Genomic DNA, 18,770 nt, shown 5'->3' on the forward strand with positions numbered 1-18,770 from the left:
GAGTGTAGACGTAGCCTAGGTGAATGTGTGTGTGGGGGGGATTTTTCCCACCAGGCCTTTGTCCCTCGGAATCCCTGGGGACGTTGGGTTTTGTCTTGTTTAGTTTCCCTTTTCCCTGCTTCCCTCCTCACTGGGGGGCGGGGGGGGGGGGGGAGGAGGGGGCAGCTCTCTCACACTTTTGGTGGGAAGCCCTGGCACAGAGATGGGATAGGCAGATATTCTGAGAGTGAGTCCCTGGACTATTTGGGGAGAGAACTTGCACACGTCTGCCCTTTCCTCTGTCACCAGAATGGCCGAGTGGTTAAGGTGTTGGCCCTAAGATCCAATAGATGATTGCCTGGGTGGGTTCAAACCCTGTTCCTGGTAGCTCCCTGCTTTGGAGAGACATTGATATAGAGGGTGATTTACCTTGCTATGAGCACTGGACCCTATGTCTGGCAGCATCTTGAGATGTGCTTTTGTGCAAGAGGATCCATGGCAGTGTGGCTGCTCTCCTCTGCAAGAAAGCTCTGATGGCCATTTTAGCTATAGGGCAAGAAACCCTTGTCCTGCATCCACACTGCCCTCTTGCGCAAGAGGACATACACCTGTTAGAAAAGAGCGTAGCTCTTGTGCAAGAAGCCCTTTCTTACCACGCTTTAGTGTAAAACTTCTTGCACAAGAGCGAGTGGGCAGTGTGGATGCTCTGCGGAAGAACGGCCCTTCTTGCACAATAACCCGCCAGTGTAGACATAGCCCATCAGTGTGGACACAGCCTTCCAGTTCTAGTCCCAGTTCTGATTGGCTGAGCTGGGAGGAAGTCACAGGGAGGAGACTCAGGACTTCCTTGTTCTCCTTAAGTCCCAGCAAATGAGCCAGAACGTCTCGTCTGCTCGGGGAATTGTTCTGTTTCTCGCCAGTGGTTGTCTCTGAGCAGCTCCTGAGTCTCTCTGTGTCCCGGTGCTTCTAACCCACTGGCTGAGCCATCCCTAGGCTGGGCTGTGGGGCTGTATCTCACTGGAGGTCACGTTATTCTGATCAGTCAGGGTGTGAAACTCCAGACTGAGGGGGAGTTTCAGCATCTGGGTCCTGTGCCCAGCACTGCCCCAGACTGGCTGTGTGAGGTCAGACAAGGCCCTTTGCCCTTCTCAGCCTTTGTCCTTCCCTCTGCCAGTTGGGGGGAACAATCCCCTCCTGCTTGCCCCATGGTGGGGGGAGCTGTGAGGAGTGGTGTGAGGGTGTTGCTAGCAGCAGTGAGTACTAGGAGGTGTCCTGTCACCTGGGCTCCATGTAGGGTTGCCAGATGGTTTCTACAAAAATACCAGAGACACTTGACATGACATCACAATCGACATTATTGTTATTTAGAAAATACCGGACATTTCTATTTCTATTTTCTCAGTTTGTTTCCTGAACAGAAAGCTCAAATTCTGGACTGTCTGGTTCAAAACCAGACACCTGGCAACCCAGCTCCATGTCAGCAGGGAAACGCAGTCGAACAGCTCCCCGCATATGCTGGCCCAGCCTTGTGCCTGCTGCTGGGGCTGCCTCTCCCCATCAGCCGGGCCTCCTGCCCGTGTTGGTGCAGCAACTGCCAGTCTGCCTGCACCCAGGCCTGGCAGCCATGTCATCTGGGGGCAAGAGCAGGGAGAACGGCGCCTTCCTAGCCCAGTCTGCCCCCCCATCCCATCGCTGAGGGAACTTTCCCCCAATGCCAGCCCCATGCTCAAGGGCTTTGTAAAAGGGCCAGGCCAAAGTAGCTCCCCCCTTGCTCCTACTGAGCCTCTGCCAGAGCTGCCCCTCCTCAGGCTCTGCCTTGTCACCAGACAGACCCTGCTCCAGCCCCCTCCCTCTGTCTGAGTCACTCCTGGAGCTGGTGGGACTAGACAGCTGCTGTCCTATGGGATGTGACACTTCTTGGGGAACCATCTCTCAGTTCCCATGGGGGGAAAATCAAGACAGTGGTTCCTAATCAACCCTCAGGTCACACTTCTATATTCTAATATGCAGATTTCTAAACCTGGTGGAGTGTGTTTGAATGGGACAAGCATTTTGCTGAGATTATTTCTGTTTCACACAAGTGTTGTGTGAAAACATTCCCCATGAGGAGAAAGTGAATGCACATGAGTGTGGGTGTGTAGGGAAGCAGATGCTAATAAGACTGTACTTTCAGGAATCATTTCTCTAGTTGGTAACTAGAGAAATGCAGCTGAAAGTGGTTGGTCTTGCTACCCATGAGAATGAATGACAGTGTTCTCTTCTAAGCATGAAGCAAGCAGACAGTGTTTCTTTAATGTCATTGCTGTTTGTTGTTGATGATTGTTCCTTCTTTCCTGTTGGGAAGCTGGAAGAAGAGAACACAGGCTGAGTGATTGGCTACTGTGAAACAGTTCAAAATTAGTTTTGCAGTAGAGAAGAATGGGGATTTCATTTTATTGTTTTGTCTTGGCTTTTGTTTAATTTCTGGATTTACTTGTTGGCTACATCTACACTGGTATGATTTTGTACAGATACTTTTAATGCAAGGATTTTTGCGTTAAAGCATTTGTACAGGAGAGCACCTACACTGGCATGTGCTTTTGCGCAAGAGATGTGCTTTTGCGCAAAAGCATTTGTGCCAGTGTAGATGCTCTCTTGTTTAAGAAAGCTCTGATGGCCATTTTAGCCATTGGGCTTTGTTGCGCAAGAAATTAACGTTGCTGTCTAGACTGGCCTCTTGCACAAGAATACTTGACAAGAGGGCTTATCCGTGAGTGGGCGCGTCAGAGTATTTGCGCAAGAACCACTGATTTTGTACATTACAAACTCAGTGTTCTTGCTCAAATACTCGCAGCCAGTGTAGACAGGCGGTAAGATTTTGCGCAAAATTTTGCCAATGTAGACATAGCCGAACTGCTCTGGTCCTGATCCTGATGTTTTCATGCTTTTATCTCACCTGCTGCTGGGTCTTTTTCATGTGCTTCTCACACTGGATTTAGTCAGCCCCTTGGATCTGCCTCATGCCTTGTCCCCCATCTGTTCCCTAGTGGCCCTGCGGGAGGCAGAGACTAGCCGCAGCCCAGTGTTAATTATCCCTTGGGTTAGTGTCTTTCTCCCATAATGTGTAGCTAAGATATTTGTTAGTAACTGGCAGGCGCCGCGGGGGCTCACCCCCGAACAGAGACACACGATCTCAATATTGGGGCACAAGACAAAACTCACCTGCTCCTGGAACAGGAACACTGACGAGCAGTGAGGCCCCTCCCTGGCAGCACCGAGCAGTGAGAGCTGAGTTGGGGGGAGAGGTAAAAACAGGGGGAGAAGGCTCCATGACTGTGTCAGAGGGAGGCTCTGCCCTGGCCAGTGGGGAATCGTTGCCTCTCCGAGGGGCCCAGGCCTGGTGGGTCATTTCCCCAGGTTACTGAGTGGGGGCTGGAGCCAGTTCTGTGTTGTCTCCTTCAACAACTAAAGCGAACCACTGGGCTAGTGCTGTGTGCGCCACAGAGCTTCCTCCAGTGCTGCCCACATGGCAGAGGAGAGGGGCAGTTTGAGTCACCCAGCTCTGCTCCTTCTGAAAATGGCAAGTATTGTCTTAGCAGTGCCAGAGAGGTGGGAAGGAGCTTAATGTAACCTCTTGGGTCACAGCTGCTGTCACATGTGACACTGAGGTGAGAAAAGAGACAAGGCTGTTGTCACATGAAACTGCAGGCTGGTTTCCTTGACTGGGAATCAAACCCAGGCCACAGCAGTGAGAGTGCTGGATCCTAACCACTAGACCATCAGGAACACATGAAACATACCTCTTTGCTCACCTACACTAGCCTTTCACGGGCCATTTTCTGTCCACTTCAGGATGGGGTGGCAGGTCCATTCTCCCTTGCCCAGAGGAGACAAGAACAGAAACCAAACAGAACATCAAAGCAGCCAGACTGAGTCATGTGAGTTGTCCAACTAGCCCAGGATCCTGTCTCATGACAGCAGCCAATTTCATTGTCCCGAGGGAATCCTCAGGACAGACAATTGTCAAGTGATCCCTCCTGTTGCCCATTTCCAGCTTCTGGTATACACCAGCTAGGGACACCTGCCCTGTCCATCCTGGTTCAATGCCATTGATTGACCTTTCCTGCATTAAATATTCCAGTTCTGTTTTGGACCTTCTTGTAGATTTCACCTTCACAACATCCTCTGGCAAGGAGTTCCACTGGGCGCAAAAATGTTTCCTTTTGGTTTATTTTTTACTTGGTTTCTGGGCTCCCTGAGGCCCTTTCACACACAAGGGCTTTCTCTGCAGCGTACTGGGGGGAGAAACCCCTGAGCCAGTGACACAGACTGACCTAGGCGCAGGCCAACAAGGGGGGTTTCAGTGAAGCTACATGTAAATGGATCCATCTAGTAACCCCTGCCAGCCACACGCACAAGGGAGGGGACTTTAGCCAAGAAATCAAGGACTCTGAGGAGGGGTTGGAAGCGAAGGGGGTTAATCAGATGGCAGGAGTTTCCAGTGCTGGGCTGTGGCTAAGATAGACGACGGGATGTCACAGGGCACTAGCACAGCAAGGGGACCCGAGAGGGCCCTGCTGCACTGAGAGACATGGCAAAGCCTGGGATTGAAAAATATTTTATCTTAGGCTCCCCACACTGAGCTACCCATAAACCCCTCTAGCTGGTTATTAACTGTCCGGGATGTCTGGCAGCCGTGTCACAAACATGATGCCGTCGTGCCCGGCCCAGGAAGGCGAGACTGGTGTTTCCTGCCACCTGCAGTTTGACTGGCTCCTTCCCCCCATTCCTGCCTTAGCTCCCGGGCTGACTTGGCAGCTGAAGTGGTCGGGGGCCCAGCAGCCTGGGCAGGGAGTCGGGTGGCCAGACCCTGGTGGCAAGAGTCTTGGTGCTACTTGTTTCCCTGCCCCCTCTGGTGCCCTCACTCCTCACCCGCAGCCCCTGCTGCCTGCCTGGGTCCCTGCGCTGTGTCAGACGCTCAATGAACCCTCCTGTTTCACACGGGCTGGGAGTGGCTCTGGGCTAGGGCACAGGGCTGTGTCATTCCCTACAGGAGTGGGAGGCCCCCGGAGCCCAGAGCGAGTGGACTCCCCAAGGGGCGCATGGTGAGAGACAGGGGGCTGGCGGCTCAGGGAGGGGCGGTCCCAGGAGGCAGAGGGCACCTGTGACTCTCAGCTGGCAGCTGACACTCTGCTCCTTGCTTCCCTCCCGCTGCTTCACCTCCCAGGGCTTCTTTCTCCTTCCCTGTCCATAGCAGGCAGCTACACAAAGGCAGGTCACCAAACCAGACACCCCTGTGGCCAGCATGGGGCTTGCACCCACGACCTGGGCGTTATCAGCATCAAGCTCTAAACAGCTGAGCCAGCAGCCCACAAGGGGCCCTTTGGGAAAGACCCCACAGGCAGCTGCAGGGACGTCTCTGCCGCTGCCCAGAGCTCGTCTCTGATGGGGCCACGGGCGACTCACTGAGATGTGGGCTGGCTAGTCCAGAGGTCAGAGGAGCAGGAGCCTGGGTGGGTTCAGGGGGGCCTTGAGCAGGAGCAGGTTTGGGGGAGGGGCTGCTGGGCCACTGAAGCAGGTGACCAGGTGGTTGGCAGCAGCTGTGTGTGCTGGGCACATGGTCCCATCACCTGGACATATGGAGCCTCCCTCTGTGGCTTGGGCTGGAGGAGCTATGGGCCAGCCACTGCAGCACCAGGAATTTGGGATCAGGTCACCCCACTGGGGACAATGGAGGGAAGAGAAGAGTTTTGCCTGCCATTAGGGGAAAGCTGGCCAGACCCTTTTAGCCACTGGGTCTGTGCAGGCTGGAGCCTTCTCCTACCAGTTCTCTGGCCTCAGTCCTGCAAAGCTCTCAACCTTTTGCCTGTTTCTGCTTCCCTGTCCATAGCAGGCAGCTAAAGAGTGTGTTTCAGGGGGGGGGGGAGAGAATAGTCAAGGCAGGGAATAACCATGTGGCCAACATGGGGCTTGAACCCATGACCTTAGCGTTATTAGCACCACGCTCTAACCAACTGAGCTAGTCGGCCTTCAGGAACTGAGCTCACAAATGGCCCTTTCAGAAAGGCGCCTCATCTCTGACAGGGCCACTAGCAATTCACTGTTATGTGGGGTCACTAGTCCAGATGCTTTGAGGTTTGGTCAAGGTGGCTGGCGGCTGGCAGACCCAGGGCAAAGAGGCAGCAGGAATCTCTTGCTGCCAGCACCTTGTCTCCCAGCTTCTTCCCTGTTAGCAGCAGCCGCAGCCCCTTTCGGCCACTGGGAAGAGAGGCAGGAATGGGGCCAAGTAGCGAGTCAGGCTGAGGGGGGGCAGGCAAAGCTCATCTTGTCTTGCAGGGCCACTGGCAACAGCTTCTCTCTTGTGCGCTGCTGCCAAGGAGAAAAACACCCTGAGAGGGACCAGAAAGACCCATTTAAAAGATTGTTTGGGGGGGGGGGGCACCTGCTAGCGCCAGGGGGGCAAGAGTCAGAGCCTGGCAGCTCCTGGGGACCACAAAAGAGACCACAAGGGTAAGCAGCAAGCTCCAGGCAGGTTACATTTTAGGGCCCAGCCCATCTCAGCCAGGCAGACCATAGCATCAGACTGAGCTCCAGGGGGCATCAGACACCCAGCAGGAGGCACAGAACTCTCTCTCTGGGGAGCCTGCAGATAAGGAGCCCAAAGCTCATAAAGTTGGAGGGTTTTGCAGCAACCAGCCCAACCCCAGCAAGTCCCACAGAGATTTGAACTCAGATCACATGATTCAGAGCTCTGAGTGCTGCCTCTTACACCATGGCTACATCTAGACTGGCATGACTTTCTGGAAATGCTTTTAATGGAAGCCCTTGAGGGCAGGGGTGGGTGTGGCAGTGACATCACAAGGGCCTTTTGCAGCCCCTCAGCTTATTGGCTAATGGAGGTTGGGAGGTGATGACCTCACAGAGAGTCCATGACAATGGCCAGGTGGGACAGGCTGCAGGGCAGGGGCCATCTCAGAGCCCCCCCATGGCTTTGCTGCAGGGAGTCTCCTTGAGAGTTGCCCTTGAGGCCTTTTTGGAGCCTTTTCCTTTCCCACGACTAACTGACCTAGATGACCGACGTCGCTGTGGAGAAGGGAAGAGCCTCCAAGAAGGCCTTTGCTAATGCAGCAGGGGAATTAGCTCAAGTGGTAGAGCGCTTACTTAGCATGCGAGAGGCAGTGGGATCGATGCCCACATTCTCCAACTGCAGCTCAGCTCTTATCCCTTATTTTCACTGTCAGGGGCTCAATGGCCCCCTCTCTCTTCCTACCTGCTCTCCCCAAAGAGACAGACCTGGCTCCCCTTTCTTTCCCCCCAGCAATTGCCATGCTGCAAAGCAGAGAGTGGAGATATCAGGCTCTGTGGTGCAATGGAAAGCATGTTGGACTTTTAAGCTGCAACAAAATACAGGACTATGTAGCATTTTAAAGACTAACAAGATGGTTTATTAGATGATGAGCTTTCGTGGGCCAGACCCACTTCCTCAGATCCAATAGTGGAAGAAAATTGTCACAACCATATATAGCAAAGGATACAATTAAAAAAACCGAACACATATGGAAAGGACAAATCAAATTTCAGAACAGAATGGGGATGCAGGGGGGAAGGTAAATGTCTGTGAGCTAATGATATTAGAAGTGATAATTGGGGAAGCTATCTTTGTAATGGGTAAGATAACTAGAGTCTTTGTTAGGACCCCTCCGTAAATGTCGAATTTTAGCATGAATAATAGTTCAGAGGATTCCGTTTAAAGTGCAGTTTTAAAAGGCTTTTGAAGCAGGATGCAGGTAATTAAGTCCTTGAGATTATGTCCTTGCTGGTTGAAATGACAAGAAACTGGTTTTTTTTCTGTATTTTGTTTCAGCTAACCTAGACTAACATGGCTACATTTCTATCACTATTTTAAGCTACAGTGATTCATGTGAGCCCAGCTAGACATTCAGAGTTTGTGGGTTCAAGTCCCATGAGTCTCACTTTAGCTGCTTTCTCATTTCCAGAGCGCAGCTTTTACAGAACAGGCAATCCTTAGGGTGAAACTGGGGTGGGCTTGAGTCCAGACAGTTCCCAGCAGACCCCAGTGAGGATGGAGGGAAGGGCTGGTTCTTGTGGTTGGGGCTAGGAGTTGTTCTGAAAGGCTTCAGGTGCCATTAGATCGTTTTATCCCTCCCTGTCTCCTATCAGTGCTGAGCAACACTCAGGCTATGTCTGCCCTACACTGCTCTTCTGGGAAAAGCTACGCAAACTTCAAAACCCAATTTGTGCAGCTTTTTCTTCTGCTTTTTTTTTTTTTGGAAGAGGCTTTTCCAACATTTGGCCTGTGCACACTGGGCAAGTCACACAAGGGAGGCAGCACGCAGAGCCAGCCCAATGCAGCAGCCTCCCAGGGCAGGGGAGGCCAAGGCACAAGCAGCTGCCTGGCCTAATTTATCTGGCTTCCCCAGGTTGGCACCCAGGGGCATTATCAGCTGACGTTACCCCCCCTCTGTCACATGAGTGTTGGGCTCATCAACAGGCTGGTCAGCAGCAGCTGCAGTTACCTGGGCACCGCAATAAGGGAAGACCCTGTGTTTCTGCCTGGCTTTGAACCAGGTACCTTTTGCGTGTTAGGCAAACATGATAACCACTACACCACAGAAACACATTTCAAGGGATGGAACTTGGCCGACTGTTCTGTTCCTGGCTCTTTCTAACACCCTGCTCTGCAGGGGAGGGGGATGCTCCTTGTGAACACTCCACCTCTTGTTCTCAGGGAAGCGCCTAATTTCCTCACCAGCCCCTTGAGATTTGTAGCTCAAAGGTGGAGCTGCTGTGGAAGGAGGTGAAGCTACAGAAGCTGAGGGGGGACAATCAGCGGGCGGAGGGTTATTTTTTCTCCTCCCTGGGCTGATGTGGCTAGAACCGAGGAGAAGAAAATTCTCTTCCCTTCTCCTCAGAAGACGGAAATTGCAGTTGGTTCTCCTAAAGCTGGACCCCAGGACTAGACTTTTTCTTTCTAAAACCCTGGTAAAAACTGAGCGCCAGTTGCTCACAGGCTGAGAATGTGAGTTAAGGAAGGGCACCACCCTGCATGGGGCTTGAACCCATGACCCTGAAATTAAGAGTCTCATGTTCTACCAACTGAGCTAGCCAGGCTGTGTGGGAAATACTTCCTAATATCCCATCTCAGGGTAACAGGTGCCAAGTGTTCTCCACTGCCTGACTCAAGGCTCTTTCTTGCCCCTAAAGTGGGGTTCTGGTCTGTGGAGAGGTTTGAACTCGAATCCCACTCCCGACACACCCACTTCTTTCCCCACAAGGAACGGCCCCATTTCCATCTCTCCAGGGACAGGAGAAGGGCTCTGGCTTGTTCTCTGCAAAATGCTCAGCCTGCTTCATTTTCTGCAGGAACGAGTGGGATCCATGCGCCCTGTTCCCCAGTGACAAGTGTGTGTCCTCTCCCCCCTTTCCACAGCACAGCAGGCCAGGGGGCTATGAGCCTCCAGAGGCCCCTTCCTACTTGGCCTCCCACAAAGCTGGGGGGAAAAGCTGCTAGACCCCAGCCCTCCTGGGCCAAGCCATGGCAGAGGTAGCAGGAATCACTCCCATCTTCTCCTGCCTGTGCCCTGGTATCCCCCAGGTGTCCATGTTGTTCACTTACCTCTGGGCTTTGGGCACCTGCCCCCATCAAACCTAGTTTAAAGCCTCCTCACTAGGTTAGCCAGTCTGCACCCAAATACTCTTCCCTTCCTCGACAGGTGAACCCCACCCCTGCTGAGCAGCCCTTCCTGCAACAGCATCCCATGGGCAAGGAAGCCAAAGTCCCCTGCCCGCTGAGCTGTAGTTTTCTGTGCCCAGGGGGCCAGACACCACCTGGGCTCGATGGCTGGAGGGAAGTGGGGAACAGCTGCACTTTGGGAGTCAAAAGTGTTGTCTGGAAACATAAAGAGTCATTTAAAAAAAACTTTGGAGGAGGGCACCGTGGCTTAGCTGGCTCAAGCACCTGTATCATAAACAGGAAATCCTGGGTTCAACTCCCAGAGGTGCTTTGTTGTAGCCCTTGCTCACATTTACTTATGCCCTTCTGGGACACAGAAGAGGCCTCCCCTGGCCACCCATGGAACTGCTGGTTCAGGAAAAGGCTGATTTGAGATGGGTGTTGGGAAGAAGGAAACCACAACCCGGGAGCCCCTGCAGAAGCTGCTGGCACTGGCAAGGCAGGGCTCTGACTGCAATTGCTGGGACAGGAGAGCCAGCACCACACACCCTTGTGATTCCCTCTGGGGGTCAGGTCAGGGCCTAGAGAGCCTGAGGGTGCAACCTCTGCAGCTCCTGCAGCCATAGAGAGTCAGGGTCTGTGGGCATCAGGTGCTTCTCACCTGTTGTTTCCTTCTTCCAAACACCCCTCCCCAATCAGCCTTTTCCTGAACCAGCAGTTCCATGGGTGGCCAGTAGAGACCTCTTTTGTGTCCCAAAAGGGCATAAGTAAATGTGAGCAAAGGTTACAACAACACACCACTGGGACTTGAACCCAAGATCCACCGTTTATAAGAGAGGCACTTTCGCCAGCTAAGCCATGGTGCCCTCCTTGAAAAGGGCTTTGAAACTGTTCTACTTTATGGTCCCAGACACCCCCTTCCCATTCCAAAGTGCAGCCGTTCCCCATTCCCCTCCAGCTCTTGCCATGACTCAAGGCCTGCGCAGCCCAAGACATTTGATCCAAAACAGAACTGGATCATTTAATGCAGGAAAGGTCAATCAATGGCATTTAACCAGGATGGACAGGGCAGGTGTCCCTAGCTGGTGTATTCTAGAAGCTGGGAATGGGCGACAGGAGGGGTCACTTAACAATTGTCTGTCCTGAGGATTCCCACTGGGCAATGAAATCGGCTGCTGTTGTGAGACAGGATCCTGGGCTAGTTTGGCAACTGGCATGGCCCCGTCTGGCTGTTCTGATGTTCTGTTTGGTTTCTGTTCTTGTCCCCTCTGGGCAATGGAAAATGGACCCATGTCCTGAAGGGGACAGAAAGTGGCCTGTGAAAGGCTAGTGTAGGTGAGCAGAAAGGCATCTTGATGTGTCCCTGATGGTCTAGTGGTTAGGATTCAGCACTTTCACTGCTGAGGCCTGGGTTCGATTCCCAGTCAGGGAAACCAGCCTCATCTGTATTAATGAAATGTGCCGTGTCTTTGCCCTTTTCCATCACAGGGAGGGCCAGATGTCTGAGGGAAGGCAGGGGCTGGGATGCCAGAGGCAGGCTGTGGCTCGGAGACACTCCCAGGAGCCAAGCACATTTCTCAGGCAGCCCCTTCCCTGCGCAGGGGGTACAAGTCACACTCCTGGGTGAATAAGAGGTTGTGGGGACTGGCCAGGGCTTCAAGCAGGCAGCTCCCATTGGCCACAAACAAGCCTGGAGCAGGGACCAGGCATGAAGCCTTTTCCTCTACAGCTGAGAGACACAAAGGGCCCAGCAGCCCCTTCTCTCAGCTGTGCGTGGGGGCAGGGCGAGCAGGGAATCTGCCTGAGGCTTCTTGCTGCCATGTTGGGTGGCTTCATGGGCTGGATCCAGCCCGCTGGCCTGTATTGCCCAGGCCTGGCTTAGAGGGAACCTTGGCTCTGGCTGTGGGGGAGGGGCGCTGTGGAAAGGCCAGTCTGGCCTTCCTGGGCAGGGCATGACGACATGCGGCAAAACATCCTGGACAGAGAATTACAGGCCACACAGGGCTCTTATCACAGCCAAAGTAGCTCAGTGGGGAGAGCGTTAGACTGAAGATCTAAAGGTCCCTGGTTCAATCCCAGGCTTTGGTATGCTCCAATAGGGGCTAATTACTTCAAGTTGATGGTTTTGCTTAGAGCTGTTATCACAACCTGCACTGCAGGAGAAAAGGGGAGATGAGCTGCATCCTGGGGCTCTTCCTGCTTTCTCTTGGCCCTGGGTCTCTATCCTGCCACAGGGCAGGTACAAGGGCTACAGTTGGGGGGAATCATGTGACACCACAAAAAACACTCCCTGTTGGCAGTGATGGAACATGGCACCACATGAGCATGTTGCTAACACCCATGTCTCCCCCCCTCAGGGCCACTAGAGATGTCCAGCAGCTCTGTCCTTGCACCCTGGGGCTGTCTGTCTGGGCCATGCACTCACACACACTGGCCCCTCCCTTTCTAGGTCAGGGCTCCTGCTGTTCCTTCCTTTACTCAGCCTGGGAGTTGGGCTTATCCCCAAGCAGCAGGGGCTGTGTTTACCTGGGGAGCCACAAATAAGAGCAGAACCCCCTGTTCCCACTTTCTGCTTGGCTTTGAACCAGGAGCCTTTTGCACATTAAGCAAACACGATAACCACCACCCCACAGAAACGTGCTTGTCAGTTTTTTTCTGTACATAAACTTAACAAATATTTTGTTACTAATTCTTTGCCCAAGGCAGAGCAAGAGCAGGGAACAAGACCCCTCCCCCCCAATACTTCTCTAGACCTTTGCTCCCAACACAGGGAAGGGGGGGGGGGGCTGTGTGCCTCGGGAGGAGTGACCCACATCATCTCCCCAACATTTCTGCCCTTCATGGATGGACCTTTGGGGGCAGGCCCAGACGCTCCATCCTCTCACTCAACTCCTATCACACACTGGAGCAGGGCAGCCCCCAGGGGTAGGGCTGAGCCATGGGCAGAGGCTGCAGGAGCTGAGCATTTCCCTAGAGCCCAGGGACCCATAACAAGGCACCATGCTCTGTGTCTCTCTCGGAAGGCGCAGAAAGGGATTGACTGGGGACAGGGACAGTGGCTCAGGGGTTGTGCAGCTTGTTGCCCTGGTTAGGGCGTGGCCAAAACACAGGCCTCACTGCGAGCAGGATTTGAACCTGCGCAGGGAAACCCTATTTGATTTCTAGTCCAACGCCTTAACCACTCGGCCACCACAGCTGTGAAATCAGCAGTGCCCCAGGATCAGGGACAGTGGTAAATAATCCCAGTGCCCAGGCCTGACCTCACCCGCCCCACAGAATTCACACAGCAAAAATGGCTCCAGAACAGGGCAAGCTTGGGGGCTCATTGCTGGGCCCTGGGGTGAAGCATTAAACCAGCCCCCTCCTCTGGGCCTGTGAGTGTTGCTGTCCCTGCTGTACAGACAGGGCCATGGGGGCAGGGAGAGGTTCACTGAATGGGCCAAGGTCACCCAGCGAGTTAGAGCCCAGCTCTGCCCCCAGCTCCCTGCCCCACCCACCGACGTGCTGACTCCCTCGCTGCCAGGGGGCTGTTTGCATTGGCCTCTTTTGTTTTCTTTTCTGCTGGGAGACATTGGGACAGTTGGCCAGGGCGTCCTGCAGTTCCCATCTCCCTCTGTGCGGGGGCTGTCCAGAGCCCCGACTAGCAAATGCTGACACTGCTGTTAGGTCCAGACCAGAGGGGAGTGTTTAAGGGTTATTTCAGAAGAAGGGTTTTCTCCCCAAATAACTGCACCTAAACGGTGTTTTTTATTTCATAATAAAGTATTTTGAAACAGCGCCCGGACGCGATTAGGCAAATAGAGCGTGGGATATTTAAATCCCGGTTTCATTTACAATTTCGAATGTCTCCATTTGCATCCCTCTCCTGAAGGAGACTGCAAGTGTCGACATGTCCTGGGTGTTGCAACCTCCCAGCACTCACTTGATGTTCCCTCCCCGCTGCCTGAAGCCGTTTGGGAGTCCTCCTGCATCCCCTGGAGCTGCAGGTCATCAGGGTTGTCATCCTGAAGCTGCAGCCGCTGCTTCCCAGGTGTCTCCATCCCAGACTCCACAACTCTCCCTGGAGACAGGGGCTCCCCACACCCCGGGATTCGGTCCAGTTCCTCACAGTATGCACAGTGCTGCGGTGCTTTCCCAGCGCGGGACCTGCCCTCATGGGCCCTCACACACCCCTCCCACAATTCGTTGACCTTGGGTCTGACTTGGTCTAGGATGCAGGAGGGGGGAGGTGGCCTTTCTCTGCAAGGCCATCAGCCATTGGGCCATATGTTAGATAATTTCATGGAGGTTAGGTCCATAAAAGCTATTAGCCAGGGGATAAAATGGTGTCCCTGGCCTTTGTTTGTCAGAGGCTGGAGAGGGATGGCAGGAGACAAATCGCTTAATCGTTGTCTTCGGTCCACCCCCTCTGGGGCACCTGGTGCTGGCCACTGTTGGCAGACAGGACACTGGGCTAGACGGACCTTTGGTCTGACCCAGTAGGGCCGTTCTTATGTTTTTATGTTTATAAATGTTGCATTCCTCCACCTGGACTGCCAGGTCTGCAGAGACTCCCCATCGGATCACAGCTCCAAGAGGGTCTTTATCTCTGGCCCAGACACTGACAGTGCCCAGTGTTTGTGCCCCTTGCTTGGTCCTGTGATGTGTCCCTGGAGGGGTCTCTGGGGGCTTGTGCCTGTGACATGGCTCTCCGGAAGGCAGACGTGCTCGATCTTAGGCAAAGGACCCAGAAACAACATTTTACGGCAAAAAACACAAGGACGCTCTTGGTCCGCATCCCTGGGCCACACAGAGTATCCAGAAGTCACTTCCCCACCTCTCCCTTGGCTGCTCTAGAGCTTAGCCCAAAGTCTGATAAACTCTACTCTCCCACCCAACAACCTCGGGGACTCCTCTCCTGCCCAGCTCCTCACACCACGGAGAGTGCAGGGCAACCACTCCCCCAGCATCACCACTTCTCGTCTTTGCCTAATAGCTAAGAAGTTCTGCTTTACCCAAACCACACAGGCACCCTCTCGCCTCTGGCTAACCTCATGGCAGATGTAGGATTTCCTCACAAATTTCCCAAGCAACTTTGCAGGCAGGCATTGGTGGTATAGTGGTGAGCATAGCTGCTTTCCAAGCAGTTGACCTGGGTTTGATTCCCAGCCAATGCAATGTAAAGAGGGAGCATCAAAGCACCTTGCTGAGCTTTTATTTGAACCCTGAAAAAACAGGCACAAATGGGTCCTGCAGCTGCGGGCTGCCTCTCACCGCTCTTCATCCTCTCTGAGAGCATGCACAGTAATGTGGTTCCTCCCTCACATACCCCTGCCGCAATTCCTTGACCTTGGCTCTGACTTGGTAGGATGCGGGGGTAGGAGGGAGGTGGCCTTTCTTTGCTAGACCATTGGCCATTTGGCCAAAAATGTCGGCATTCCTCCGCATGGACTGCAGGGACTCCTCCTGGGATCACAGCTCCAAGAGGGTCATTATCTGTGGCCCAGACTATGATGGTGCCTGGCGTTTGCTGCCCCTTGCTTGATTTGATTCCCAGCCAATGCAAGGTGGGAAGAGAACAGGCAGCCTCCTGGGGAAGAGCTTATTTAACCCTGAGCAACAGGCACAAGTGGGTCCCACAGCCAAGGGCTCCCTCTCATGGCTTTTCATGGGGAGCAGCTCAAACAAAACTAATTTGGCTGTTGTGGGGTCTGCATGGGGCTTGTACCCGTGACCTGGGCATTATTAGCATCAAGCTCTAAACAGCTGAGCCAGCAGGCCCATGAGTAGCCCCACAATAGAGGGAAGAGAAGAGTTTTCCCTGCTATTGGGGGAAGCCAGCCAGGCCAAGGGCCTTTTAGCCCCTGGGTCTGTGCAGGCTGGAGCCTCCTCTTACCAGTTTTCTGGCCTATTTCTTGAAAAGCTCACAGTTTTGTGCCTATTTCTCTTTCCCTGTCCATAGCAGGCAGCTGAAGGAGGGAGACAGGGGTAGAACAGTCACCACAGCAAACATATCTGTGGCCAGCACAGGGCTTGAACCCGTGACCTTGGCATTACTAGCTTCATGAAGTAACTAATTTTACTAGCCAGCCAACCCAAGCACAGTTCACAAATAGCCCTTTTAGAAAGGCGTGTCCGGCAGCTGAAGGGCTGTCTCTGCAGCTGCCAATGGCTCTTCTCTGACTGGGCCACTAGCGACTCACTGTGACGTGGGCTGGCTAGTCCAGCTGGTTTGACATTTGGTCAAGGTGGCTGCTGGCTGGCATGGCGCACTGAAACCCAGGGCAAAGAGGCAGCTGGAATCTCTTGCTATCAGCATCTTACCTCCCAGCTTCTTCCCTGTCAGCAGCAGCCACAGCCCCTTTCAGGCCCTGGGTCAGCCCAGCAGTTCCATGGGTGGCCAGGGGAGGCCTCTTCTGTGTCCCAGAAGGACCTGGGAAAATGTGAGCAAAGGAAGCAACAAGGCACCACTGGGAGTTGAACCCAGGCTCTTCTGTTTAGAAGAAGCAAGCTAAGCCATGGTGCCCCCCTCAAGCTGTTGGGTGAAACTGCTCTGTGGTCCCAGACAACACCTTTGACTCCAAAAGTGCAGCAATTTCCTTCCAGCCCTGGCTGTGTCTGTGGCTGAGCTGCACAAAGGAAGATACAAGATCCCTGCTGGGGTCTTTGCTGGATGAACATACCTGAGGAAAGAAGCTGGAAGCGCAACAGACACACAAAAGGGGACGAGGGACAGTTTGAGTCGCACACAAGGCTGGTGGCGCAGCTCAGCCAGAGACCTTATCCACTCACAGAGCTTCACAGCTTCTCCACGCTGCAAACCCCACCAGGCAAACTGCCCCATGGGCTTCACCCGCACCATGCTCAGGGCCTGGGGTTTTTCTGTCCTTTTACCAGACCAAATAACTAACCACCCCACTGCTCTGAAGTCTCTGCCTCTTATGGGCCTTCTCATCCTCAGGTCCACTTTGTCTCCAGACAGACCCTGCTCTGCCACAGGCTGTCACTCCTGGGCCTTCTAGAGTAAAATGTGCCTCTTCATTCTGACTTTGAATACCTGGGCTTTTAGCAACCAGATCTGCATCTTACACCAGCATTTGCTAGTACAGGGTCTGAACAACTACTGCAGAGAGGGAGAGAGCAACTGTGGAGCATCCACACTAATTGTTTCAGGGACTAGAGGAATGTAAACTCTTTGCCAGTGAGAGAAACTATCACCCCAGATGGGACTTGAACCAACAATCCCTGGCTCAGGAGGCCAGTGCCTTGTCCATTAGGCCACTGGGGCACACAGAACAGACTGTCAGGGAAAGAAATTCTCCCTTCTAAATCTCCCTTCTTCAACTTTTAGCTCCTGATTAAGCCCCTTTGAAGAAGCCAGATACACAGGAAGAGCTGATCACACCCCTCTGAAAATCAGCTTTCCATGGGTATCGGTAGCTGGCTCCAAGTCATGGGCCTTGACATCTCGTCTCCCTCCCGAAACCAGGGAAGTGTCTCCCACCACTGCAGCCTCCTGAGGCTCTATGGCCGTATCTGTACAGCAGGGACAGCAACACTCACAGCCCCACAGGAGGGCCCCTGGCCTAGCAATGTGGCCCCCTGAGCAGCCTCTGATGTTCCCTGCTTGAGCCCCAGAACCAGCCCTGAGTGAGGGGGAGCAGCTCACACATGTGAAGGGGCTGGCCAGTGGCAGGACATGAGCCTGCAAAGCAGCAGTGACATCACAAGGAACTTTTACAGCACCTCAGCTTATTGGCTGGGAGGCAGTGACCTCACAGAGCAACCTTGGCAACAGCCAGGCAGGACAGGGGCAATTTCAGAGACCCCCATGGCCTGGCTGCCTGGAATCTCCTTTGTGAGGTTTCCGCTTGAACTCTATGATTATTCTCTTCACTTTCCTATTGTTTGTCTGTGTGATCGCTGTCTGGATTGTAACTGTTTCTGTCGGCTGTATCATTAATTTTGCTGGGTGAAAATCAACAAAGGTGGTGGAGTGTGATTGGTTAGGTAAATCATAATAGTATGTTAGCTTTGGTTAGTAAAATCATATTAAAATAATTGGTTAAGCAGGACTCAATTTTCACTATATAAACTGGGGTCCCAGGAGACCAGGGAGAAGAAGGAAAAGGGGAAACGAGAAGAGGAAGAAGGAGGGAAAGGAAAAGGAAGGAAGAAGACCAAGAAGGAGGAGGGAGACCTGGAAGCAGAACTCCCCTCTAAGGCAGCCTCAGACCTGAACAGCCAGGACTCCTCTGCATGACTGGTGAAATGGTTTGCTGAGTGAATTCTGTGGGTCAGGTGAAGTCAGGCCTGGGCACTGAGATTATTTATGAGTTTCCCTGGCCTGCTGTTATTTAGAGCTGTGCTGGCCGAGTGGTTGAGGCGTTGGCCTTATAAAATCCAATAGGGTTTTCCTGTGCAGGTTCAAATCCTGATCACAGCAAAGCCTGTGTTTTGGCCACACCCCTTCCTAGGGCAACATGGTACCCAGACCCTGAGAAGAACGTGCCTGTCCCGTCAGAAGGGACACCTGCAGAAGGCAACAGAGGCTACAAAAGCAGGAGAGAACATGGATTGTGGGGTCCTGCCTAACAATAGGAAAACCAGTCTGGTTTTCAGCAGAGCCACCTCCCCATGGACACAGCCAGGGGACCAAGCAGCTCCAGTGGCCCCTCCCTCTCCCCAAAAGCCGGCCCTGGTTGGGGAGAAAGATGCTGGGCCCAGCGGCCTCCCTTCACCTGGCAGAGGCAGAAGTGATGGAGACAGGCCCAGGGGTGTGTGGGCTGCAAAAGCCTCTTGTTCCCTTCTCAACTCCTAACAGTGCAAACTTCGGGGAGAGTAGCTCAGTGATAGACTACAAATTATATGAGTGTTACTTCAAATCCAACTGACCATTCAATGGAAACATTTCTCTCTCCAATTCCATTACATTCTAGGTTTCTATTTTTTGGATTCTATAAATGAATACGACCCCTTACTGCTGTCCTGTGCCAATGCCCATAAACCAGGCAAACCCGTCCCTCGGCTGGAGCCAGCTCAAACCCGCTGTGTGTCTGGTTTCTGTTTCCATCCATTCGACAAGGGTGTGATTTGGAAGCCCAATGGCAGGTCCTTGGTCTCCACGGGCTGTGCTGTG

The 18,770-nt window shown here is 53.3% G+C and overlaps 1 protein-coding gene and 10 non-coding genes across 11 annotated transcripts in view; 5 read left to right on the plus strand and 6 right to left on the minus strand.

Annotated features, from left to right (window-relative positions):
- Window positions 1–18,770, plus strand: part of LOC142821521 (uncharacterized) — a 414,847-nt gene that overhangs the window by 161,468 nt on the left and 234,609 nt on the right.
- On the plus strand, window positions 2,137–2,352 carry LOC142821664 (small nucleolar RNA U3). Its single transcript, XR_012898352.1, has one exon. It is a non-coding gene; the product is annotated as a small nucleolar RNA U3 (small nucleolar RNA).
- Window positions 3,672–3,744, minus strand: TRNAE-CUC (transfer RNA glutamic acid (anticodon CUC)). Its single transcript has one exon. It is a non-coding gene; the product is annotated as a tRNA-Glu (tRNA).
- TRNAI-AAU (transfer RNA isoleucine (anticodon AAU)) lies at window positions 5,914–5,987 on the minus strand. The gene has a single exon. It is a non-coding gene; the product is annotated as a tRNA-Ile (tRNA).
- On the minus strand, window positions 8,524–8,596 carry TRNAV-AAC (transfer RNA valine (anticodon AAC)). Its single transcript has one exon. It is a non-coding gene; the product is annotated as a tRNA-Val (tRNA).
- Window positions 9,018–9,090, minus strand: TRNAK-CUU (transfer RNA lysine (anticodon CUU)). Its single transcript has one exon. It is a non-coding gene; the product is annotated as a tRNA-Lys (tRNA).
- Window positions 11,013–11,084, plus strand: TRNAE-UUC (transfer RNA glutamic acid (anticodon UUC)). Its single transcript has one exon. It is a non-coding gene; the product is annotated as a tRNA-Glu (tRNA).
- Window positions 11,668–11,740, plus strand: TRNAF-GAA (transfer RNA phenylalanine (anticodon GAA)). The gene has a single exon. It is a non-coding gene; the product is annotated as a tRNA-Phe (tRNA).
- TRNAS-AGA (transfer RNA serine (anticodon AGA)) lies at window positions 12,767–12,848 on the minus strand. The gene has a single exon. It is a non-coding gene; the product is annotated as a tRNA-Ser (tRNA).
- On the plus strand, window positions 14,737–14,808 carry TRNAG-UCC (transfer RNA glycine (anticodon UCC)). The gene has a single exon. It is a non-coding gene; the product is annotated as a tRNA-Gly (tRNA).
- Window positions 16,847–16,919, minus strand: TRNAR-CCU (transfer RNA arginine (anticodon CCU)). Its single transcript has one exon. It is a non-coding gene; the product is annotated as a tRNA-Arg (tRNA).

The sequence above is a fragment of the Pelodiscus sinensis genome, chromosome 31 (assembly GCF_049634645.1).
Source record: "Pelodiscus sinensis isolate JC-2024 chromosome 31, ASM4963464v1, whole genome shotgun sequence".
Classification (NCBI taxonomy): Eukaryota; Metazoa; Chordata; order Testudines; family Trionychidae; genus Pelodiscus; species Pelodiscus sinensis.